We start from the raw sequence: 25,746 nt of genomic DNA, 5'->3' as shown, positions 1-25,746 counted from the left end.
CTGTGAGCGTAAACACCTTGCTAATGACAGTGGTCAGAGGAGAATGACAGACAGATTCAAGCTGACAGGAAGGTGACAGCAACTCAAGTAAGCATGCGTTACAACAGTGGTGTACAGAAGAGCATCTCTGGACATGTGTCACCTCGAAGCCGAAGGGCTACAGCAGCAGAAGCTCATGAACATACACTCGGTGGCCATGTACAGGAGGTACCTAATAAATTGGCCACCAAGTGTATGCCAGGGTGTGTGTAGGTAGTTTGCTCCTGAAACAGTGAAGCAGCAAACACAGAAATCAGTTGTACTCAAAGCCCAATGGGTAACAAATAGAATATCTGCTCAGTGAGAATCCGTCTCTTCTGGACCAGAGGCTTGGCTTATGTTGAAACATCTGTGGCTGAAACCTTCATTATTGGTCTCTGAAGACTAAATGTTAGGAAGAAGTTTTGTAATGTCTGATAATATTGTAGCAATTGTTCTTGCAATGTCTTTGCTTCAGAAATTGTTTCCACAGGGAACTTGAACGGCAAAGTTCAGAAGAGAGTTCACTGTGCACACTTTATTAAATTACATATTTAGCCACATATGCCTGGACATAGCCTCATATTAAAGAGAGGATAAAGATTTGCTTTATTTGTCACATGTACATTGAAACATGGAAACATACAGTGAAATGTGTCATTGGCATCATCATTTGCAATGTGCTGGGAGCAACACACAAGTGTCCCTGCATGTTTCTGGCAGTAATATAGCTTGCCCTCAAGTTACTAACCCGAACCGTTTGTCTTTGGAATGTGGGACTAAACTGGAGTACCCAGAGAAAACTCCTGTGGTCATAAGGAGAACATTCTCCTTATAGACAGTGGTGGGAATCAAACCCCAATCAATCAGTGATTGCTGATGCTGTAAGGTGACTGTGCTAACCACATCTCCATCCTGGTATTTATGCTTGCAAGTGGAACAAGTGTCATACCTTGCCCCTATACTTCCTCCCTCACTATCATTCAGGGCCCCAAACGATCCTTCCAGGTGAGGTCTGTTTGGGTTATCCACTGTATCTGGTGCTCCAGGTGTGGCCTCCTGTATATTGGTGAGACCTGACGTAGATTGGGAGACCGCTTCACCGAGCACCTATGCTCCATCCGCTAGAAAAGGCGTGATCTCCTGGTGGCCACCCATTTCAATTCTACTTCCCATTCCCATTCCGACATGCCAGTCCATGACCTCCTCTGCTGCCGCAATGAGGCCACGTTCAGGTTGGAGGACCTTATCTTCTGTCTGAGTCACCTCCAACCTGATGGCATGAACATCGATTTCTCGAACTTCCGGTAACTTCACCCTCCCCTTCACCATTCCCCATTCTCATTTCCTTCTCTCACCTTGTCTTCTTACCTGCCCTTCACCTCCCTCTGGTACTTCTCCCCCTTCCCTTTCTTCCATGGTCTTCTGTCCTCTCCTATCAGATTCTCCCTTCTCCAGCCCTTTGTCTCTTTCACCAATCAGCTTCTCAGCTCTTTACTTTACCCCCTCCCCTTCTCCCAGTCTCACCTATCGGCAGCCACCTTGTACCTCTTCCTCCCTTCCCTCATCTTCTTGCTCCGACTTCTCATCTTTTTTTCCAGTCCCGATGAAGGGGCTCATCCGGAAACGTCGACTGTTTACTCTTTTCCATAGAAGCTGCCTGGCCTGCTGAGTTCCTCCGGCATTTTGTGTGTGTCGCTTGGATTTCCAGCATCTGCAGATTTTTTCGTGTTTGTGCTAACTGCTACTCTACCTTGCTGCCCAACTTGCTTTCTACAACTGCTAGAGTGCAAGCATCAAGGCCTTTTCTTAATAAAATCACATTTCATTCATGATTTAACCTACTTTCTACCCTTGATCTTTCTCAGTGGCCAACACTAATTACAATCATCGCCCTTAGAAATATAAGACCAAAGGATTGATTGTGGACTCCAGAAAGGGTAAGATAAAGGCACACAAATCGGTCTCTTTTGAAAGATCAGTAATGGAAAGGGTGAGCAATTTCTAGTTCTTGGGTGTCAACATTTCTACGGATCTGTCCTGGGCTCAGTGAATTGATGCAATTACAAAGAAGGCACGGCAGTGGCTATATTTCATTAGGAGCTTAAGGAGATTCGGTATGTCACCAAAGGCACTTGCAAATTTCTACAGGTGTTTTTAAAACTCTATCAAGAGTTTTGGATCTGGATATACAACCTCACTTGCTTACGGCAATTTTTGGGATTATCTCATCGGAAGCAGGAAATATTCCTGTTTCCACTCAACGTATGATAACCTTTTCGACCTGTCTGGCTAGGAGAGCCATTTTATTGAAGTGGAAGAATTCTAATCCACCTACGGTCTTTTACTGGCTCTACTCTATTATGTCCTGTTTAAGTTTAGAGAAAATAAGAAGTCGGACATTTGATACATCCTTTAAATTTGAGCAAATACGGATATGGGTAGGTAAAATCCTCCATAGGAGGAAATTTTATCCAATATTTTCATTTAATTTGATTTATTACTCTTTCAAGCTTTTTTCCCCAAAGTTTTAGATTTGATCAGAAAGTCTTTCTTTTGTTCTTTTTTTGGTCGTATCCTCAAAATGAACTGCCCTTTTTTTTTGTTTTATTATAGTGTAGTGTTTTTTTTCCCCTTTCTTTTCATTCAAAACCCAATGTTTTTCCCTTTCTCTTCATAAACTGGTAAGAGGAGAGTTGTTATTTTCATTTTTTTATTATTGTATATTTTATACTAGCTTAACAATATCTATGATTTTGACAGTGTTTGTCTTAATCTTGGTTTATATTGTTACTGATATATATATTTGAACTAATTCTCTTCTTGACTGTATCTATGCTTTTTTAAAAAAATCAATAGAAAGATTAATAAAGAAAGGATGAATTTCTACAGATGTACTGTGAGAGCATTCTAACTAGCTGCATCACTGTATGGTATGCGGTGGGGGTGGGGTGCACGATAGAAGATCAAAAGTTGTGAACTCTGTCAGCCCCATTGTGGGCACCAGCCTCCCCAGCACCCAGGGCATCTTGAAGGAGCGATGTCTCAAAAAAGGTGGCTTGCATCATTAAGGACCCCCATCACCCAGGACATGCCCTCTTCTCATTGTCACCATCGGAGAGGAGGTACCAGAGCCTGGAGGCTCACACTCAGTGATTCAAGAACAGCTCTTCCCCACTGCCATCAGATTTCTGAATGGACATTGAACCCATGAACACTACCTCACTACTTTTTTCCTTTTTCACTGTCGATTTAATATAACTCTTTAAATATATATACTTACCATAATTTAATTCACAGGTTTTTATTATTATAGATAACAACAAATTTCATGACATATGCTGGTGATATTAAACTTCATTCTGATTCCCAATGCGATAATGAGAACTGTAAATCTTTGAAATGTTTTTGCAAGTCTTGAATGGATACATTCAGGAGTGAGATGAAGGATTTTAAAACATGCAGGTAAAGTGGACAAAAGTCTAGATTGCTCATGGTCTATGGAATAGGGAAATAGGTTCAAGGGTCTGTTCAGTCATACCTGTTCCCAACTCATAAGTTCTTTTGTTGTATTTATCTAGGTCAACGTGCACCATCTGTAAATGCTCATACAAACAAAGATAACCCTGGACCAGGTACTACAATATTAGTGGTACGTAGTTACAATATTACATAGGGGAGGTTCTCCTGATTATTATTGGCAAAGTCTTACTAAGTTTCTTATTACTTTCACCATAATGTATATGTTACCATATATAACCCTGGAATTTATTTTCTTGCATGCATCCTCAAGAAATCCATAATAGAATAATAACCATAATAAAATCAATGAAAGATAGCACTATCTTAGGTGTTCAACCAGTATGCAAAAGGCAATAAACTGTGCAAATACAAAAAGAAAGAAATAATAATAATAAATAAATAAGCAATAAATATCGAGAACATGTGATGAAGAGCCCTTGAAAGTGAGTCCATAGGTTATGAGAACAGTTCAGTGACGGGGCAAGTAAAGCTGAGTTTTGGTTCAAGACTCTGGTGGTTGAAGGGTAATAACTGTTCCTGAACCTTCTGGTGTGAGTCCTGAGGCTCCTGTACCTTCTTCCTGATGGCAGCAGTGAGAAGACAGCATGACCTGGGTGCTGGGGGTCCCTGATGATGGATGTTGCTTTCCTTCAATAATGCTTCATGTAGATGTGCTCAGTGGTGGGGGAGGTCTTTACCCATGATGAATAAATGAATAAATAATCTAATCTAATGTAATCTAAATGCATCCACAAATTATTGTAGTATTTTCCATTCAAGGGCATTGGTGAGAGCCATATTAACCACTAAGTTAACACATCGGTCGCTAGTCGTTGGCATTGGCATGCACTCAGTTTCTCTCTCTCTCAGACATACAAACACATCACACACACACACACACACACACAGATGCGCACACGTGCTCTTACTCACTGCCCCCCCATCTCTCTTCCCAGATTCTTAGGCCTTGTTATCCCTGAACCCGTTCGTTTTTCCCACTCCATCCCCCCACACCCAGCTCTCTGAGCTTCAGCTACGTTCCCAGAAAACCCCTGCTCACACCCCTTACACCCTCTCTGTCTTTGGCAGTCTTGTTACGTTTACTGTTACTTCCACTATGTAGAAACCTAGCACAGTGACCTTCACTCATTTTCAAACTGCCCTCTGGCTTTTCACCCCATCTGTGCTCCAGCCCCCAATTTCACTATGGAGGCCTCGAGGATGCTCCGTGATGCTCTGTGAGGTGTGAAGAATTAGGTCATGTAAACCTTTGAACCTGTTTCTCGATCCATCAAAGATATGGCTGATCTTCCTCAATGTAATTTTACTGCATTGTCCCAATATCCCTAATCCTTTAAGATCCAGAAATCCACGAGTCTTTGATTTGAATGTATTCGCTGAGACAGTGACCCTGGTTCCAGATTACTCAGCCACAGGGAACATCCTCTATGCGTCTAATCAAAAAAAAAGCTTCATCGAGATTGCTGCATATTCTTCTGAGCTAAAGAATACAATGCCTCAATCTGTCCTCACGTCATGAGAGTGTGGAACGAGCTGCCAGCACGTGTTCCACGTGAGCTTGATTTCAACTTTTAAGAGAAGTTTGGATAGGCACCTGGATAGTAGGGATATGGAGGGCTATGGTCCCAGTGCAGGTAGTTGGGAGTAGGCATTTTAAAGGGTTTCAGCATGAACTAGATGGGCCGAAAGGCCTGTTTCTGTGCTGTACTCTATGACTCTATATGGTAAACCACCTCTCTAGGGAACAGTCACAGGGCTCTACAGCAAAATAATAGACATGATTCATCCAGTCCATGCCAAACTGTAATTCTACCTAGTCCATTAACTCCCACCTGGACCATAGTCCCTTATGCCCTTCCCATCCATGTACTTATGCAAACCTCTCTTAAATGTTGTAATCAAACCTACTTCTGCTAGCTGCTTGTTCCACACTCACACCACCCTCTGAATGAAGAGGTTCCTCCTCAGGTCCTCCTTAAATATTTCAACTTTTACCCTTACCCATGACCTATGGCTCTGGTCTCAGCCAACCTCACTGGAAGAAAACCTGCCAGCATTTACCCTAACTATTGTCCTCATAATTTTGTATATCTTATATCAAATCTCCCCTCATTCCTCTGCACCCCAGGGAAAAAAAAGTCATAACTTACACAAGCTTTCCCTATAAATCAGATCCTAAAGTCCCAGCGACATCCTTGTAAATTTTCACTGTACTCTTTCAATCTTATTGATATCTTTCTTGAAGGTGGGTGACTAGAATGTACATTATTGAGCATGCCTACAAGGAAATGAATCAGTAAGAGCAAAACACCGTTCATTATGAGCTCTTGCACAGAAACGCCAAAAGCAGAAACTCCTGCAAGTCTCCCCAAATGGTGAAACAAAGGTTCTGCCCAGCTTCTACTAAATTAGCACAAGGAAAAGTTATTATAACCTTCCTTTTTCTTATGAGCAATTCAACACTGTGTGCTTAGAAGTAACTGTTTTGAAAAGGCTTATGCGTACATTAACTAGAAACATTAGGAAGGAATGTCACTTTAACGTATCACTTTAAAATAATGTGATAATATTTTGTTCTGTATGCAGTATGTGATATGCATTTTGTGGGTGCACCATGTCCAGAGGAACATTGCTTCATTTGGTTGTGTATATGTACAGCCAGATGACAAATAAACTTAAACTTGAACTTGAACTATAGCTGCGTATTTTATGAGCAATGTACGTCTGCAGTGCAAATGCACCAATGCTAATAGAAGTTTCATGCTGATCATAATATTTGCAGCGTTTTATATGGTGGTGAGGCTGATATATTACAGAAGTTGAAAAGACTCGCTGAATTAGTTGGCCACTGCAGCAAAATTAAGTCATTGAACATGAAAGATTTGAACAAAACACAATAATCAGTTCTGGATCAGCACTCAATGGCCACTTTAATAGGTACTGCTGTTTACAGCATCTGCTTGTTTATGCAAGTATCTAATCAGCCAATCATGTGACAGCAACCCAATGCATAAAAGCATGCAGACGTGGTCAAGAGGTTCATGGTCAACATCAGAATGGGGAAGAAATGTGATCTAAGTGACATTGACTATGGAATGATTGTTGGTGCAAGTCAGAGTGGTTTGCGTATCTCAGAAGCTGGTAATTTCCTAGAATATCCATGCACAACACTCTCTAGAGTTTACAGGGAATGGTGCAAAAAACAAAAAAGTGGCATTCTGTGGGTGAAATTGCCTTGTTACTGACAGAGCTCAGAAGAGAATGGTCAGAAGCTGACAGGAAGGTGACAGTAAATCAAAAAAAATATGCGTTACAACTGTGGTGTGCAGAAGAGCATCTCTGAACGTACAAACTTTGAAACGGATGGGCTACAGCAGCAGAAGATCAGACTGGGCTCCACTTTGTACTGAGGATGGTTAGGTCTACAACCAGAGGTCATGGGTTAAGGATGAAAGGTGAAAGGTTTGCAGGGAACATGAGGGGCAACTTCTTCACTCTGAGAGTCACAAGAGTCTGTATAAGGAGTGTTATCTGTCCCTGACAGATGACCTGCCTTTCTTGTTCTCAAAGTGCTCACCAAAGTAAGTGTTTTTATTTTTCAGTAACCATCAGTATTGCTGTAACTGTGCAAAGTGAGATGTCCTGATACATTCTGTTGTGCAAATAAATAGTTCCTGCATTATTTGTCTTAATTTGACAGAGAGAGAGAGAGAGAGAGAGAGAGAGAGAACTCAGAGGAAGAAGTTCATTAAAAGCAACTTGGTTTTCAAGAGGAAGAAGTCAATGCAAGCAGGAAATATTCAGCAACGGTGTGATGCACAATAAAATAGAAGCTTCCACACACTTGTGGAGTGTGTGTGTGAAAGAAGCTTCTGGAATTGTTAGCCTATTGGTAAAATGAAGAGCTGAGATGAGCAGACCTCAGCAGATATTAAAATGTACAGTGGCTCTTTTTGCTGTATTAAGGAGGTGCTGAAAAAGATGAGTGAATCTTGATAGATTCAATTTGATAGAGGTATACAAAATTATGAGGGGTATAGATAGGGTAAATGCAAGCAGGCTTTTTCCACTGAGGTTGGGTGGGACTACAACTAGAGGTCATGGGTAAGGATGAAAGATGAAAAGTTTGAGGGGAAGCTTCTTTACTCAGAAGGTTGTAAGAGTGTGGAATAAGCTGCCAGCACAAGTGGTGCATGCAAGCTCGATTTCAACATTTAAGAGAAGTTTGGTTAGGTACACGGATGGCAGGGGTATGGAGGGCTATGGTCCCGGTGCAGGTCAATGGGAATTGGTAATTTAAATGGTTTCAGCATGGACTAGATAGGCCAAAGGACCTGTTTCTGTGCTGTACTTCTCTATGACTCTAATTTGTTGGTATATTTTTCTGATGAAATGGATTGGATGAAGAAAGTTGAAGCTGCAACATTGTGTCCTGCTCCACTGTTGTCCCACTTAAGCTGCCACAGCTTCACTTGATCATCCAAGTGTGTGGTGACTGGAAATTACATCATAGTCTTTACGGTATTTTTAAAAATTAAAAACATAACTCATTTCAATAGCACTTTTCCTGGGTGGAAATAAATCTTGCTGCATTCCAGCATCTCTGTAAATTAGTACTACTTTGGAAAATATAGATTTTTTTGGCTGACAAACCCACTACATTGTGGTTTGTCATTTTTGGGGAACCAGACAATGTCCTCATCGGTCTTATGTTAATACAGTATACTTGATACAGACACCAACAATTTAAGCTTAATTACAGTACAATTATATCTGAAGAATAATGAGACTTTTCAATGGAAAACTGGAAATGATTTGTTCCACTATGCAACAGAAGTGACGCAAAATTTGCTTAACCTCATAATCAGTCCATTTCCTAGAAGTGCAGTACAAAGCAAAATTAAAGTTCAAAATAAAATGTGTTGTCAGAGTACGTGCACGTCACCACATACAGCCTTGACATTCTTTTTCCTCTGGGCATATTTAGCAAATCTATAGAACGGGAAACTTGATCCTTAGGATCAATGAACAACAAACTGTGCAGATGCAATATAAGTAAATAATGAGAGCATGAAATAATAAGGTAAAGAGCCCTTAAATTGAGACCAGTGGTTGTGGGAACTCCTGAAATACAGTGAGTATAGTTATCCCCTTTTTCTCAAGAGCCTGATAGTTGAGGAGTAATAACTGTCCTTGAACCTGGTGGTGCAAGTCCTGAGGCTCTTGTACCTTCTACCTGATGGCAGCAGCGAGAAAAGAGGATGGCCTGGCTGGTGAGGATCTTTAATAATGGATGCTGCTTTTCTACGGCAACATTTCATGTAGATGTGCTCAATGGCTCGGAGGGCTTTACCCGTGACGTATATGAAAGGAGAAACTAATTTGCTACCTCTGATTCGGAAGTTCAAAATAAATTTATTTTCGAAGTACATATATGTCAACATGTACAAACCAGAGATTTATTTTCTTGCAGGTTTACTCAATAATTGGTTGGCAGGGTAGAGATATGTGTATCTCTACCAAAGGAGGTGTAAGGCTCTCCTTCCCTCCACTCGCCTGCAGGTCATGCTTAGGCAAACTGTAGCACCAGCTTAGCCCTCAGATCAGGGTCACGTGAAGCCTTAGGAGCAGGTGATGGATGGTCACTTGAGCAGCTGAAGCACATCACAAGTCCTGGTTATGCGACCACTGATGCCAGGCAGACAATCTCTGAAGTGCATCGATAATGGATGGGGTCACCTGTCTTGTAAAGACATGTCCAGAAGAAGGCAATGGCAAACCACTTCTGTAGAGAAATTTGCCAAGAACAAACATGGTGATGAGAACATGTTCGTCTACATCATATGACATGGCACAAGATGATGATGATACTCAGTAAATCCATTATTGAATTGTTGTAGCGTGGATGAAATCACGGAGAGACAGAGTCACTGGTAGATACAAAGCAGCTTCTTTATTCGACACAACAAGGTACAGCAGGCATCTACGTACCAAGACGCTTTCCGTAGAAAGGTCTGCTAGCTAAGTGTGGGCTCGATATTTATATGCTAAAACCAAAGGCAATCGCTACTTAAAAAGTTACAGACAATGCATAGACAATGCTTCCTTTTGAAGCTACATACAAAACATCACACCTTCTGACTTCATCCTTTCCTTCCGACGCCAACATATCTGGGTTGGTATCCACAGCCTTTAGTTCAATCCACAATACATTTATTTGGCATTTTACATGCTAACATAGAAGACAATTAATATTTATAATGTATAGATAATACTGTCTTCGAAACTACAGCATATGGTCAAAACTATGGTGCCAGAAGCATCTGGTATTCACACCTTTTAGGAAGCCCATTGTGGTGGAGTCAATCCACAGTCCTTTGTCAAACAGTTAAAATAGAAGGCTGATGGCCAAAGTCATTTAAGTGTAAACAAATCATCCACCCCAAAAAAACCCACTCTAACAGAATAATAGCCATAATAGAGTTAATGAAAGACCACAATAACAAGGCGTTTAACCAGTGTGCAAAAAAGAACAAGCTTTGCAAATACCAAAAGAAATTAATAATAATAATAAATAAATAAGCAATAAGTATCAAGAACATGAGATGAAGAGTCCTTGAAAGTGAGTCCATGGGTTGTGGAAAGATTTCAGTGATGGGGCAAGAGAAGTTGAGTGAAGTTATCCCCTTTGATGTGTCATTTCCCCCCAGCAGTATCCAAAGGGGTATACTTGTTGCTGACGGGAATGGCCAAAGCGGAACTCTGCACTAACTGCTTACTTCTCTTACTTCTCCCGGTGGTCATCCATCTATTAACTGAAGTCTGTATTCTGGGTGTGACCACCTCAGTAAAAATCTCATCTATGAGGCTTTCAGCCTCCCAGATGGCCCTGAGTACATCCACCTTGTCAGTCAGGAGCTGCAGTTAGGTACACTTCCTACATGTGTAGTCATCAAGGACATGGCTAGCTACCGAGCAATCCCACATCCTACAGGAGGAGCATTCCACTGCTTTAACTATCATCCTATCTACACTTGTTATACCTTTGCTTCTGACTTCTTAAGCTTAAGTTCTACAATCAAATAACTGATTCCAAATGACTCAGCACACTTAGCCTCCACCTGTTCTCACAAAAGCCTGTTGAGCCAAAGCCTGGCCACTCTAACACTGGCCCACTCACACAATGGCCACTCCGACTACATCTCGCTTCTTTTTATTGGTCCTTGCTAAGTTACTAATAAGCCAAGTAATCTCCCACTCCGCAGATAGGTCCTGACAGGCCCAGTTTGCTTTTTAACCTGGCGTGTAAACCTGACAAGGACCCATCTCAAATACACTCTGCGATCTCCATCTCCACAGACAAGTCCCAACAGGCCCTGCACACTTATTAAACCTGGTGTGTAAAGTCCACGAGGAACTGCTTCCAACTCACTCTGCAGTCTCCTGCTCGTCAGACAAGTCCCGACAGGCCCCGCTTGCTTATTAAACCTGGCGCATAAAGTTCACAAGGCTCTGTCTCTGACTCCTGGGTTATTGGCAATATGGACTGGAGACATGGCCACCCGTATCCCTCAACAATGGGCACATATATCTGTAGAATGTAGCTGATAAAGGACTTTATTTAAAATGTAATGGAATAGTACCCTAGGCTCCCTGATTCTGGTGGTGGCATGAAGATAACACACACATCACACTCTGCTAATACAGAACGTAATCCACCTTGCAGTCTTCCAGCCAATCACCAGTTTTAAGTTCTAAAATATTACTCAATGAACTTTTCACAGTGCTTTTGCTTGAATGTGTGTAATGGAGCATCGGGATAATATGCAATTGAACTACCTGGGAGTATGCTCAGTAATGCAAGAAAGACTAAAGATCTTGATAGCCTTAGAGCTCTGAAAATCTTACAGTGATTCCAGTCCATCTGTCTGAAGTTCAAGGTTGAATTCCTGCTCCATGTAGCCCTGTGTCTCATTTATAGCTGGCCTGAATATTCTACTCAAGATGGAATTTTTATCTGGCTGCACATCAAAAGAAATTAAGGAAGTATTGGGAAGGAGGATGGATTATCGCCAATCCAAAAACAATAAATATATGGGCCACATTTAAGAATGACTACCCAATCAAACTATTAGCCTGTTCTGGCTTAGGTTTCCTGCCTGTGGGGAACAGTTACCAGTTGGCAGCTGCCATCATTGGCGCGACTGACATGAACGGCTCGCTGTATGGAAGTCTGTAGACTTGATTTTGTGTCATCTCACTTCATTGCAAATCCTTTCAATAATTTTGGAAGATGGTTCCCAAAGAATGCAGTGCAAGGTAATATAGGCATGGTTATAGAACAAACACAGGGAAGAAAATATGAACTTTATGAACATGTAAATTGGAAAGCTCGTTGTCTGATGAGGGGGCTTTGTCCGATATTCTACTTTTCTTATCGTTCCCTTCTCTCACCTTCTCTGCAACTTAAAGCTGATTTTTTTTTAGTTTAAACTTTAAACCAAGAGTGACATGGTAGTGTAGTGGTTAGTGTAATGCTTTATAGGCCAGCACTTGAAAAATTGGGGATCAATTCCTGCTGCTGTCTGTACAGAGTTTGTACATTCTCCCCATGACTGTGTGGGTTTCCTCCAGATTCTCTGGTTTCCTCCCACTGTCCAAAAGATGCACAGGTTAGGGTTGGTAAGCTGTGGGCGTACTATGCTGGCGTCAGAAGCATGGTAACACTTGTAGACTGCCCTCAGCATCTTTGGGCTGTGTTGGTCATTGACATAAACAATGCATTTCACTGTATGGTTTGATGTTTCGACGTAGGCTTTCTCTCTTTATCTTCTGCTCAGTTCTGGAAAAAGATCTTTGTCTCTAAGCGTTAACTCTGTTTCTGTTCTCACAGATGCTGCCCGAGCATTTCCCACAGTTTCTGCTTTTTTTACATTCTAACACTCGTAGTTTCTTTTTTTGATTTTTGAATCTGCATTGTAACCGGAAGTAAAAATTAAATGAAAGTGGTGCGAATTCTGACTATCTGAAATTTTGAACTTTATCCAGTACGCACTTCATTGTAAAATGAACTACTCTTCCCTGTGCTCACAATGAGTTTTATCAGAACAGGTCAGGAGCTAAGGCAAAAAGCATCAAAATAATGTTGGGACACAGAGTTAAAACAGAATCAGAAACAGGTTCATTATTATTTGTGGGAATTTGCTTATTAAGTTTCTTTCCCCCTCTGAAATGCTGCAGCATCAAGGACATCTTCATGAATGCCTCAGAAATTTGCATCCTTCACTGATGGTCATCACCATGTGAGACATGGCCTTTTCTAGTTACTATCATGGAGGAGGAGATACAGAAGCCTCTCAGAACACTATCTTTTCTTATACCTATATCAGCGAACCCCTCTTTTATCCCCTCATGTATAGATGGGGCTTTTGATGCATGGTGAGAATTAAGGATACGCAGCGTTGGAGACTTATACATACAAGGGATTTTTGCGTCGTTTTGGCAGCTCCAGGACAAATTTGGATTGCAGAAGAGTAATTGTTTTCAGGTATCTCCAGCTAAGACACTGCATAAGATCACATCTTTCTGGTTTTGAGACAGCAGAACCTGATAAATTAGATAATCATTTAAGATCATGTTTAGGGACAGAACACATCATCGCCTATCTGTATGATGCCATACAAAATAATTGCCATACAACAATGGATAATATTAAAAAAGAGTGGGAAAAGTTGTTGGGCACAAAGATAGAGGAGGTTATATGGAATGAGTCTTTGGAGTATGTTAACTCCTGTTTCATCAATGCCAGGCATTGTTTAATACAATTTAAAATCCCACATAGACTACATTACTCAAAAGTAAGGATTCATAAAATATTCCCAGAGGTCTCCAATGTGTGAGAAATGCAAGTCCTCAGAGGCAAATCTGTTACATAGTTATGCTTTATGTCCCAGGATACAAGAGTATTGGAAGCAAATATTTGAGGTCCTATCGAAGGTGCTAAAGGTTCATTTTAATAATTTTTGGAACTTCTGCAAGATCAAATAAATTCCAGGCTACCCAGCAGCAACTCCTGACCTATGGCATAGTTAATGGAAAGAAACTCATACTGATGTTCTAGAAGAAGGATGAAACTCCATCACTCAGACAATGACTGGCTGCATTTAGAGAGGATAAGATATGTTATCAAGGACAGACTCAAAGAATTTGAAAAAACCTGGCAACCATTACTGTTGTATTTAGAAGAGACCGACAGCTGAACTAAGTGTTGGGGGGGGCGGCGGTAGGACCTAAACAGCACATACGGGAGGGGCGATGGGAGGGTAGGGCTGGTAAGGGGAGAGGAGATGGGGTGGTAGGATTTCCTTTGCTTTTTGCACGTTTACTATACATACAGTTAGGTATATGATCTCAGAATGGCGTTGCAGGTTCGAAAGGCCGAATGGTCTACTTCTGCACCTATTGTCTATTGTCTATTGTCTATTGTCATTCATTTGATTTTCATTATGTTGTTATAAGAAAGAAAAGAAAAAAGAAGCATTGTACTTCATTGTCTGTTGTGGTTAACCACAACAGAAGCATTATCTATTGTGGTTAGGCTGATGTTGTTTCACAATAAAAACATTTGAAGTAGAAGCCTGAAGACCCCCAGTAATGATTAAGAAACAGCTTTGTCCCCTCTCATCATCAGATTTCTGAATGTTTCATGAACAGATGAACACTGCCTCATTATAAATTCAAGAGATCGTGCAGATGTTGGAAATCTTGAGCAACACACATAAAATACTGGTGGGACTCAGCAGGTCGGGCAGCATCTATGGAAGGAAATACATAGTCGACATTTTGGGCTGAATCCTGATGAAAATCTCAACCTGAAAGGTTGCCTACTTATTCACTTCCATAGATGCTGACTGACTTGTTGAGTAACTCCAGTATTTTGTGTGCTCTGCCTCGTTATTCCTTTTTTCTAGCTGTATTTATTTATTTTTGTAATTTATAGTAATTGTGTAACTCTGCAAAGCAACAAATTTCACCTCAAAAGTTAATGATAAGACAATGTGGGAGTAGATGGTTGCCCCTCTGACTAAAGGCTTGTGGAGTGTCGCAGGGATCGGTGCTGGGTCCTTTGTTGTTTGTCATCCATATCAGTGATCTGGATGATAATGTTGTTAACTAGGTCAGCAAATTTGCAGATGACACTGAGATTGGGGTGCAGTGGATAGATTAGATTTTTTTTTAGATTAGATTATGAGGACACGCAGTCCTTGTTTATTGTCATTTAGTAATGCATGCATTAAGAAATGATACAATATTCCTCCGGTGTGATATCACAGAAACACAGGACAGACCAAGACTGAAAAACTAACAAAAAACACATAATTATAACATATAGTTACAACAGTACACCAATGCCATAACTTGATGAAGAACAGGCCATGGCACAGTAAAAAAAATCATAGTCTCTCAAAGGTCCCACATCTCACACAGATGGGAGAAGGAAGAAAACTCTCCCTGCCATGCCCAACCACAGTCCGACTCTGAGTCGTCTGAAAACTTCGAGCTCTGATCAGCCCTCCGACACCGAGTACCCAGCACCATCTCTGCTGAACGCTTCGACCTCAGCCTCGGTCACCAGCAGCAGGCAAAGCCGGGGATCTTGGGGCCTTCCCTCGGGAGATCCTCGATCGCACAGTAGCAGTGGCAGCGAACCGGGCTTTTCAGAAATTTCTCCAGATGTTCCTCTGCTTCTCACATCTGTCTTCATCACATCAGAATCGTGCACGGCATCCTACTTACAAATACGATAACATTTCATCGGAGAGCTGCGTGCGCTGCGTCGCGCTGCCATCTTCTCCTCCCGCCTCTAGCGAGAAAGACTTTCAGAGCTTGCAGAAGAATTTGGACCAGCTGGGAAAATAGGCTGAGAAATAGAAGATAGGATTTAGTGCAGACGGTTATGAAGTGTTGTACTTCGGCAGTACCCACCAGGACAGGTCTCACACAGTGAGTGGTCGGGCACTAAAGAGTGTGGTAGAACAAATGGGTCTGGGAATACAGGTCCATAATTCATTGAAAGTGGTGTCACAGGTAGACAGGGTTGTAAAGAAGCTTTTGGCACATTGGCCTTCATAAATCAAAGTAATGTGTGCAGGAGATGGGATATTATGTTGAAGTTGTAAAAAACGCTAGTGAGGCCTAATGTGGAGTATTGTGTGCAGTTTTGGCCATATACCTACAGGAAATATGTAAGTCAGGTTGGAGATTACAAAGAAAATTTACAAGGATGTTGCTGGGACTGGAGGACCTGAATTATAAGGAAAGGTTGAATAGGTTATGACTTTATTCCTTGCAACGTAGAAGATTGAGGGGAGATTTGATAGAGGTATGCAAAATTATAAGCAGTTTTAATAGGGTAAATGCAAGCAGGCTTTTTTCACTGAAGTTGGGTGAGACTAGAACTAGAGGTATGGGTTAAGGGTGAAAGGGGAAAGTTTAAGGGGAACATGAGGGGAAACATTTTCACTCAGAGGGTCGTGAGCGTGTAGAAGAAGCTGCCATTGTTAAGTGGTGCAGGCCACTTGATTTCAACATCCAGGTTCGGATAGGGGAATGGACGGTAGGAGAATGGAGGGCTATGGTGTTGGTGCAGGTCAGTCGTAGTAGACAACTTAAATGGTTTGGCATGAACTAAATGGGCCAAAGGGCCTGTTTCTGTGCTGTACTTTTCAATGACTATAATAGATTTGATTCTGTTTTCAATACCTGAAGTGGCTATGTAAATTAACCTAGTTGGGGCTCTAATTGGATACAGTTTTAATTTTGGAAACCTGAGTGGAGTTGGCTAAGGTAAGAACAAGTCTGGATTCCAGAGGGAAGCTGCCTGCTATATTTCACACACCTTCCTGCTCAAACATGCAACAACGTCGACAGAGATTGAGGAGCTACAGGAACTACAAACAGATGCAAAGACTCCCAGAGGACACAGAGGATGGAAAAAAAACATGTTACAATATCATAATGACTAGAAGACTAGGAAACAGGTGGCACTGACAAATGAACACGCCAAACCCCTTTCAGTTTATGCATTAACTCAGACACTTATTTGCATTTGGCTTCCCTGTTGGGTATCGATTTGCATCTCAGCTTTCAAAGTAATTCTCCATTTTCCCACCTGATGCCATCTCCTGATAAAGGCAGCTCAACTAGACAACACGTAAAATATTCCGGCAAGGAAGCATCATCTTCATGGGATGATTCTGCTCGGCATTCTGGGAAAGCCTGATGTTGAGTCATAGACTGTTTTGAGAGCAATTGGCCTTTGACTTTCAGCATTGTGGTTTAATTTAGAAAGCCTGCCAACACAACACCAATGGTGAAAAACAGAACACTCTGGGACAGATGCTTACCAATGAATCCATTCCTTTTGATCATGGGATACAGGAAAACTGTTTATAATTTGCTTCACAAAAGAGGTCGAAAGTCACAAAACAATGTTGTTGATGAAAGCTCCAAACTTTGCATATAGATCCGTCTCCCACCAGTCTCAGTCTTTATCTTTTGTGCTGCTTCACCTTAGCAACACTCGCATTATTTTGTCTTGATTAGCTGAAACAAGAGCAGCTGGTTCAGGCACTCCCTTGTCCCATCATTGTTGCTGCAACTTACAACATTGCTACGGGCTTTGGAAAATAAAAGTACTCTCCACAGACAATGCAGAGTCCTCTAGCTGGGGAACTGAACACTAACAACAGTGTGTGCACATGTGTGCCCACGCACACTTATACATATACAAAACACACAAAGTACAAACACTATTGCATGAGTAGGCATTGCACAGTAGCACACACATGCATTTAGCCACTAAAAGTGCTTGGCAAAAGTACTCCCAATTCTGCAGTATCTTACAACCTGATGTACAAACGTAGGTGGTGCCTGTCTACATGTCCTTAATACCCAAAAGCGCTTTTTTCTTAACTTTGCCAAACCATGCACGTAAGCAAACTCTGCCCTTCCTGACCTCCTGGGTCGTCCAACGAGTTACCTCCAGTGTTCTGGCCAGTACATATCTATCAGTCAACATGCATCAAACCATTAAGCCAGTCAGTCCTGCTGTGCGCCAATTTGGCTGCTTCCTTTCCTGCACATCCTCATCGCCCGCAAAGGGAAATGCTGAGTTCAGTGAAGATGCTGTTCTCCGACTCGACCTTCACCGATTTCTGAAGGCGTGGAGGGAGATCGTTTAAGTCCTGGTATTTGGTAAAATACTTCAGGAAAGGTGTATGCCTGGAAACCTTCTATGCTTGAAACGGGCACTGGGGCGTACGGGACAGTTCAATGTGGTGGCATGATGAGTTATTTGAAATAGAAGAAGTAATTGAAGCAAGAGGAAGCTATTTGCCCTCTCATGCAATTCTGTCACAGTAATATGATAGCTGACTTTTTACCTGTATGAGCTAAATGCACTAGGCACGGAAGTAGCACAGATCATCGGGCTTTTGCCACAATTACAGTTTATTGCAGAGTCCCCAGGAAACACGGGCATTAAATGCAAATCGTCAGACATGGCTGGAGCTCCTGGCACGGCTAAACTCAATGGAGACTGCTATGTCAAATAATGGAACAAGTTGAGGCGGTTTCGCTTCAGAGCAGTAGATAGGTCCGAGGAGTGGGCAGCCCACGTGGGCTCTGGGAGGTCAGCACCCAGGACGAGGCTGCCTCTGAAGACCATACTCACGAGGTTGAGGCACTGGCACTGTCAATGTGTTCCAGATCTAACAGCACTGGCAGACATCCTGACAATCAGCGAGAGAGGGAAAGAGCTTTAACTAATCTTGGAATCAAGCTACACCTGATCAAGGTCTATACCTGGATTTGTGACCTGTGCCATTTCCACAGAAGGTGGCAGTACAGCAGAGCATGAATTACGAGTTATTAATTGACTGATGTCATAGCCTTCATAAAAAGCATCATGTATTTGGAGGAGCAAATCATAAACACAAGAGATTCTGCAGAGGCTGGAGATCCAAAGCAACACACACAAAATGCTGCGGTAACTCAGCAGGTCAGGCAGCATCGATGGAAATGAAAAAACTGGCGATGTTTCGGTCTAGAAAGGAAGTGGGAAGACACCAGAATATAAGGGTGGGAGGAAGGGAAGGAGGAAAGCTTGATGGTGATAGGTGAGGCCAGGTGGGTGGGAAAGGTAAAGAGCTGGAGAGGAAGGGATCTGATACGAGAGGAGAGTGGACCATAGGAGAAAGGGAAGTAGGAGGGAAGCCATTGTGAGGTGATAGGCAGTTATCATGGAAGATCAAGATATAATCACCCTGCTAAACTGTATCTGCATATTAGTGTCATTATTATCTAGCAATTATATTCTGTTCCAAAGCCACCACTTAGTGTTTTAAAAACACTGCACCATGTGATAACGTCCTGCTCCATTATCCTTTGTTCATAGATTTGTTGTTATATAAATATTGACTACACTTGAACTGTGTTGTAGTAAATCTGAGAGCACTGCTCTCAGAGGATGAATCTGAAAGCTGGTAGATTTACAGCAGAGATGTAAGCCCCTGGGAAATCAGATCACATTTTAATTTTCAGCTACTTATGGTATTTATATTATTATCTCCTCTAATTGAAGACAAACACTTAGACCTTTGCTTAATGCAAGCTGTGGTTTATAATTCGCAGCACATTCAGATACTCCAATCCAGTGGATGTCTTAGGGAATTCTCAATCACACAGTGGGGGCTGATTTGTCTTTCAGGTTGGGCTTAAATGATAACCTAGGGCAGTTTTATTTATTTATTTATTTATTTACTTGTTTGTCTATTTATTTATTTATTGAGACACAGCTCGGAATAGGTCCTTACGTCTCTTCAAGCTATGCCACCCAGCAGCCCCCAGTTTAACCTTGACTACATCATGGGACAATTTACAATGACCAAATAACCTACTAACACCCCGGTATATCTTTGGACTGTGGGGGGAAAGCTGAACAGCGAGAGGAAACCCACCCGGTGATGGTGTGAACGTACAAGCTCCTTACGGACAGCAGCAGGAATTGAACCTGGGTCACTGATACAGTAAGCATTGTGCTCACTACTAAGCTACTGAGCATCCCTGAGGAAGATCGAATGACTGGAATGGAGTCTTACCCTCCGTTGGCATTTTGCCAAGCTGATTACTTTCACCTAAGTGCTTGAAGAGCAATGTTTCTCATTAATATTTTGTTCCAGAAATTAAATATTTTTCTCTGTCCCATTTTCCAATTTGCAGAAATTACATGAAGTTTTATCCAAGACAAAACTAAATATATAATTCAAAGTATTGAGTGCAAGAGCTGGGATGTTACGTTGAAGTTGTGTAAGATACTGGTGAGGCCTAATTTTGATGATTGTGGGCAGTTCTGGTCACCTACACACAGGAAAGGCATCAATAAAGTTGTCATAGTGCAGAGAAAATTTGCAACAATGTTGCTGGGTCTTGAGGACCTGAATTATAGGGAAAAGTTGAACATGTTAAGACGTTCTTCTCTGTATCTTAGGAGAATGATAGGAGATTTGATAGGGGAATAAAAAATTATGAAGGGTAGAGATAGGGTAAATGCAAGCAGGCTTTTTCCACTGAAGTTGGGTGAGACTAGAACTAGAGGTTATAGGGTAATGATTAAAAGTGAAATGTTTAAGGGGAACAAGAGGAGGAACATCTTCACTCAGAGGGTGGTACAAGTGTGGAATGAGCTGCCAGAGGATGTGGTGGATGAGGGTTTGATTTTGACATTTATGAGAAATCTATGTAAGTACGTGGATGAAGAGGTATGGAGCACTATCGTCCTGGTGCAGCTCAATGGGACTAAGCAGTTTGGTACAGACTAGATGGGCAGAAGGGCCTGTTTCTATGCTGTAGGGTTCGACCCCTCTATGACTCTAAACCAGTATTTCCCAACTGTTTTTATGCTATGGACCCCTTTATGTTTGTGGACCCTTGGTTTTGCCCCCTGTCCTAAACCAATTTACTCAAACCTTTCCCAGCTCCTGTTGGTTTAGGAGTTTGTATTATGCTCTGGTTTAGGGACCTGAACTGTCTGTTGAGGTCTTACTTTTCCCTGCCGCACTGCTCCTGCCTTGCACTGGTGTAAGGACCTGTATTGTGCTCTGATGTGTGGCTGTGTATCATCCTTATTGTGCTCTGCTTTGGGGTATTGTATGTCGCTCTGCTATTGGTCTCCATACACTGCTCTGTTCTCAGAGCTCACTCATGCTCTGGTGTTAAAGGCCTGTGCCTTGCTGTCGTGCAGGTCCACCCCAGGTTACAATAGGATTGTGCTCCAATAACATATTCATACCCTGGACAGTTTGCAGGTCAAAAAAATGTGGCCATGAGTCGAATTCCCACACAGCAGAAATGCCTGTAGCAAGTGATACTGCCAGTCTGTTCATCGTTTATTCATATCTATGGGCTGTAAAGATGTTGGGTCTTTGTAATCTGGTGGAATCTCTGTAGGGTTTGTACTATGCTGTGGAAGAGGGCTGTATCTTCTGGCATGTGAACACGTGGCCAAGTGGTTAAGGCATTGGACTAGCTACCTGAAGGTTGTGAGTTCGAGCCCCAGCTGAAGGAACGTGTTGTGTCCTTGAGCAAGGCCCTTAATCACACATTGCTCTGCGACGACACTGGTGTCAAGCTGTATGGGTCCTAATGCCCTTCCCTTGGACAACGTCGGTGTCGTGGAGAGGGGAGACTTGCAGTATGGGCAACTATTGGTCTTCCATACAACCTTGCCCAGGCCTGCGTCCTGGAGAGTGAAGACTTTCCAGGCATAGATCCATGGTCTCACAAGACTAATGGATGCCTTCTGGTATGGTAAAAAAAAGAAAATAAAAAGATGTAGAAAATAGACTTTTCATGTTCTTAATCAACTGTGTTTCACTTGTCTCTCAGTATTAGTCTTGTTCCTGTTTGTTGGTTTTATAATCTGTTCTCTTTCTCCTCATAGCAGAGTGAACCACTCTTTATATATCACTCCCCCTCCCCCCACCCGTACATCCAAATGTTGTGGTGAAACAAACATTGATTTGGCATAGAGCTCTCTCAATGCTGTTCTGATACATTCAATTTGGGTGCAAACCATCTATGATGTCCAGAGTTACCTTCTGAACTTTGAGCAAATCTCATTGTCTGGGAGGGGGTTAACATGAGAAGCTTAGACAGCAGCAACAGTGCAGTCTCTGCACCAGTGTAATGGCACTGCCATTCGTCCTGCAGGCCCTGTGTCCCACTTCCACCACATCCTTCCTTTAGAACTTCCTTTAGAAGATGCCTTCGATGGTAGGGCTTCATCGTTGGCATCTTCTAAAGGAAGTACCTTGAGAAGGTGGCATCCATTGTTAAGGGCCCTCACCATCCAGACATGCCCTCTTCTCATTACCACTATTAGGAAAGAAGTACAGGAGCCTGAAAATTCACACTCAATGTTTTAGGATCAGCTTCTTGCCCTCCACTGTCAGAGTTATGAGTGGTTCTTGACATATATCAGTGATAATAAACCTGGTTCTGACTCTGGATCATTTCACGGAATGAACTATACAAAAGGAAATAATTCTTTTAATTGCATAACATCTTCCTCACCATTTTGTCACTGCATGATGAATAGCATTAACACGTTAGAATCTGTAAATCAACATAAACAAAATTGAAAACTGAACTACTCTTGTAGACACAAAAAAATTCTTTGGTGGAAAAGTCACCAACCTCAGGGGTCTTGAAGGATATGGATGGCCATTGGCCAAGAAAATGACGAAAGGGTTTTTTGTTCAGCCTCTTTGAATGACATGTGTAACTCAATCTTCCATGGGTTCTTCCTCTTTCTCTACATTGCATTCCTGATAACAACCTGCTCCTTTCTCATTATCACAAGAGATTCTGCAGATGCTTTAAATCAGGTCAGGCAACATCTAAGGAGGGAAATAAACAGTTGCTGTTTCAAGTGGAGACCCTTGTATCCAGAGAGCCATGCCTGTCACGGCTCAGTACTGCCCTCTACCTGGTCGGAAGGCACACCACATGCCAGTCAACATTTCACCCCTCCCAACTAATCAAAGCACACTTAACCATTGGCCAGCTTAATTGGATTAACCCATCTAACACCAAGCCGTTGGCCCCCCCGGTGAATAACCTGGGCTGGACCCCCCAGCCCCCTGACCTATAAAGGGTGCTACATGTGCTTAGCTCGCTTTCTTTTTTGCCATCCTCGAGGGACCACCCTGCTGTTGGTGAGTTGTGTATTGAATAGGGTTTTGGGAGCATTTATTGTTGTCTCTGTAGCAGGGAGCTGTGCCTGGCCATAGTCAAGAGGTGGCAGGTATCGTAGTTACTTTGCCCTTGCTTGTATATGTCCCTGTACTCTGTCCCCACACCGTTTTCCCGTGTGTTGTACTGCCGACCTGACTTTACCCACGCTCGTCTATTCTAAGTGCGTTTCTGCAAATATTGTAGCCGCTTGCGTTGTCCCCAAGCTCTTCTCCCCTTGTAAATAAACTCCTTATTGTTAAAACTGTGTGTCCAGAATCCTTGACTTTGAGACCCAAAGAATCTGTCTCATTTCCTTCACAACAACCCTTCATCAAGAAGGGGGGAGTTGTCTTGTCCCAAACATCAACTGTCTATTTCCCTCCTTAGATGTTGTCTGATTTGCAGAGTTCCTCCAGCATTTTGTGCATGCTCCTTCTTATTCATGATCTCTGAGATTAATCTCTAATAAATAAAGGCATCCGCTAGTCTTGCAAGACCATGGATCTGCGCCTGGAAAGTCTTCACTCTCCAGGGCGCAGGCCTGGGCAAGGTTGTATGGAAGACCCGCAGTTGCCCATGCTGCGAGTCTCCCCTCTCCACGACACCGATGTTGTCCAAGGGAAGGGCAAGGCTGATACAGCTTGGCACCAGTGTCATCACAGAGCAATGTGTGGTTAAGTGCCTTGCTCAAGGACACAACACGTTCCCTCAGCTGGGGCTCGAACTCATGACCTTCAGATTGCTAGTCCAGTGCCTTAACCACTTGGCCACGTGTTCAACATTTAGTCCCTACAGTTTGCTTTTTCTGAGATCCACTGACGCCAATTCCTACAATGACTTGTAACTTAAATAGAGGCAGTTGACTGCCGGTGTACCATCAGTCACAGGCTTTCATAAAGGAGAATTTCAATGAATGGATGAATGGAATCAAAAGCCAAGGACCTAGAAATTGTTTGCGTAGCAGCACAAAGATGACTTAAACCCAATTGTGTTAATTTACTGCGTGGATAGATTCTTAGCTTCTGTGGCTTCCGTGTGCTGTTTATTTATTGAGGTACAGCATGGAATAGGCCTTTTGGGCTGCCCCGCCCAGCCACCCCTGATTTAATCCTAGACTAATCGTGGGACAATTTACAATGACCAATTAACTTATCCACTGGTATGTCTTTGGACTGTGGGAGGAAGGAAACCTATGCAGATACAATGGAGAATGTACAAACTCCTTACAGACAGCAGCGGGACTGTCGGATTGTGTCCAAGACATGTTTTAATGTCATTTCTTCACTGTCCATTTCCACCTGCTACTTGTGTAGAAGCTCTGGTACAAATTACATTCTCGTGTTCCATTGCCACAAATCTGGCAATTTAAGTTAAACATCCTTTTAAAATTTTTAATTAAGGAGGGAAGCAGGGATAATCCTGGGAACTATGGACTGTTGAGTCTCTCATAAGGAAGTTGTTGGTAAGGGATTTTAGGTCTAGGATTTATGAGTATTCAGAAAACCATGCCCATACTAGGGATGGTCAGTATGGCTTTGTGTGGGACAAGTCGCACTTCATGAACTTGTTTTGAGTTTTTCAAGGAGGTAACAAAGGTGGTTGATTAAGATAGCGCTGTGGATGTTGTTCACATGGATTTTCTTAAAATGTTTGATAATGTCCCTCATGGAACGTTCAGTCAGAAGGTTAAGATGCATAGAGTCCACAGATAATTGGTCATTTGGATTAAAGTAGGCTTGACCATAGAAGGCAGAGGGTAGTGGTCAATGGGATTTATTCTGACTGGAGTTTTGTGAGCGGTGGTGGATATAGGTGGAGAAATAGCAGATGGAGTTTGACTGGCCAAATGTGAAGTGTTGCTTTTTGGGAGATCAAATGTAAAAAGACAGTGTACACAGTTAATGACAAGACCTTAAACAGTGTTGATATGCAGAGGAATATTGGAGTCAAATTCCATAGCATCCTGAAAGTGACCACATAGGTTGTTAGGGTTTTAAAAATGACATATGGCATAATTATCTTTATTTGTTAAGGTATTAAGCTCGAGCCGGGAAGTTATGTCGCAGCTTTATAAAACTTTAGTTAGCCTATATCAGGAGCATTGCATTAATTTCTGGTTGCCCCATTAAAGGAAGAATGCGGAGACTTTGAAGATGGTGCAGAAGAGGTTTACCAGGATGCTGCCTAGTTTAGAGAGCATGTGCTATAATGAGAGGTTGGACAAACTTGGGTTATTTTCTCTGGAGCAGTGGGGATTGAGGGAAGAGCTGATAAATGTTTGTAAGATTGTGAGAGGTATAGACTGAGTAGATAGCTGGTATCTTTATTCCAGGGTTAAAATGCATGCATTTAAGGAGAGAGAGGATATGTTCAAAGGAGATGTGCGGGCAAGATTTTTTACACAGAGAGTCGCGGGTGCATCAAATGTGCTGCCTGGGGTGGGGGCAAGGCAAAAAGAACGAAAGTGTTCAAAAGGCTCTTAGATAGACGCGTGGCTCCATGGGAAATGGAAGGACATGGAGACTGTGTCAGCAGAAGAGGTCAGTTTAGTTGGACATTTGACTACTAATTTAATTAGTTTGACACAACATTGAGGGCAGAAGGGGTTTTCCTGTGCTATGTTTTATGTTCTAAATACCCTTGCACCTCTTTGTTCCAGTTCTTCTTTGGTTTGTCCACCTCCCAGTGGTTGCTCAGGGTGTCTAATCTTAAAGCTCCAATCCTACTTCTGCACTCACAACGGTCACATTGGTTTTCTCTTTGCCTCCTCCACACGCCTTCTTCAGCGGGACACAACCCTTCATATTTGTAACCCCTGATCAGATGAGCCACTACGATTGTTCGCCCGTTCTACCAAGCAAGCCTACCATCCATTCAGAATTTTTATTT

General features: G+C 42.3%; 1 protein-coding gene across 2 annotated transcripts in view; it reads left to right on the top strand.

The window, feature by feature from the left end:
- LOC140187241 (inward rectifier potassium channel 16-like) overlaps positions 1-25,746 on the top strand; it is a 190,706-nt gene that overhangs the window by 146,288 nt on the left and 18,672 nt on the right. Inside the window, exon 2 of one of the 2 annotated variants that reach the window (XM_072242357.1) lies at positions 3,600-3,670. The exons of the other annotated variant lie outside the window; for it this stretch is intronic. The gene's annotated coding sequence lies outside the window, so the exon portion shown is untranslated. The remainder of the gene's footprint in view (positions 1-3,599; positions 3,671-25,746) is intronic. 2 annotated transcript variants of the gene reach the window in all.

Source organism: Mobula birostris, chromosome 24 (genome assembly GCF_030028105.1).
Source record: "Mobula birostris isolate sMobBir1 chromosome 24, sMobBir1.hap1, whole genome shotgun sequence".
In the NCBI taxonomy this organism is placed as follows: domain Eukaryota; kingdom Metazoa; phylum Chordata; class Chondrichthyes; order Myliobatiformes; family Myliobatidae; genus Mobula; species Mobula birostris.
The sequence above is the reverse complement of the archived record's forward strand: the minus strand, read 5'-3'. Positions and strand labels throughout refer to the sequence as shown.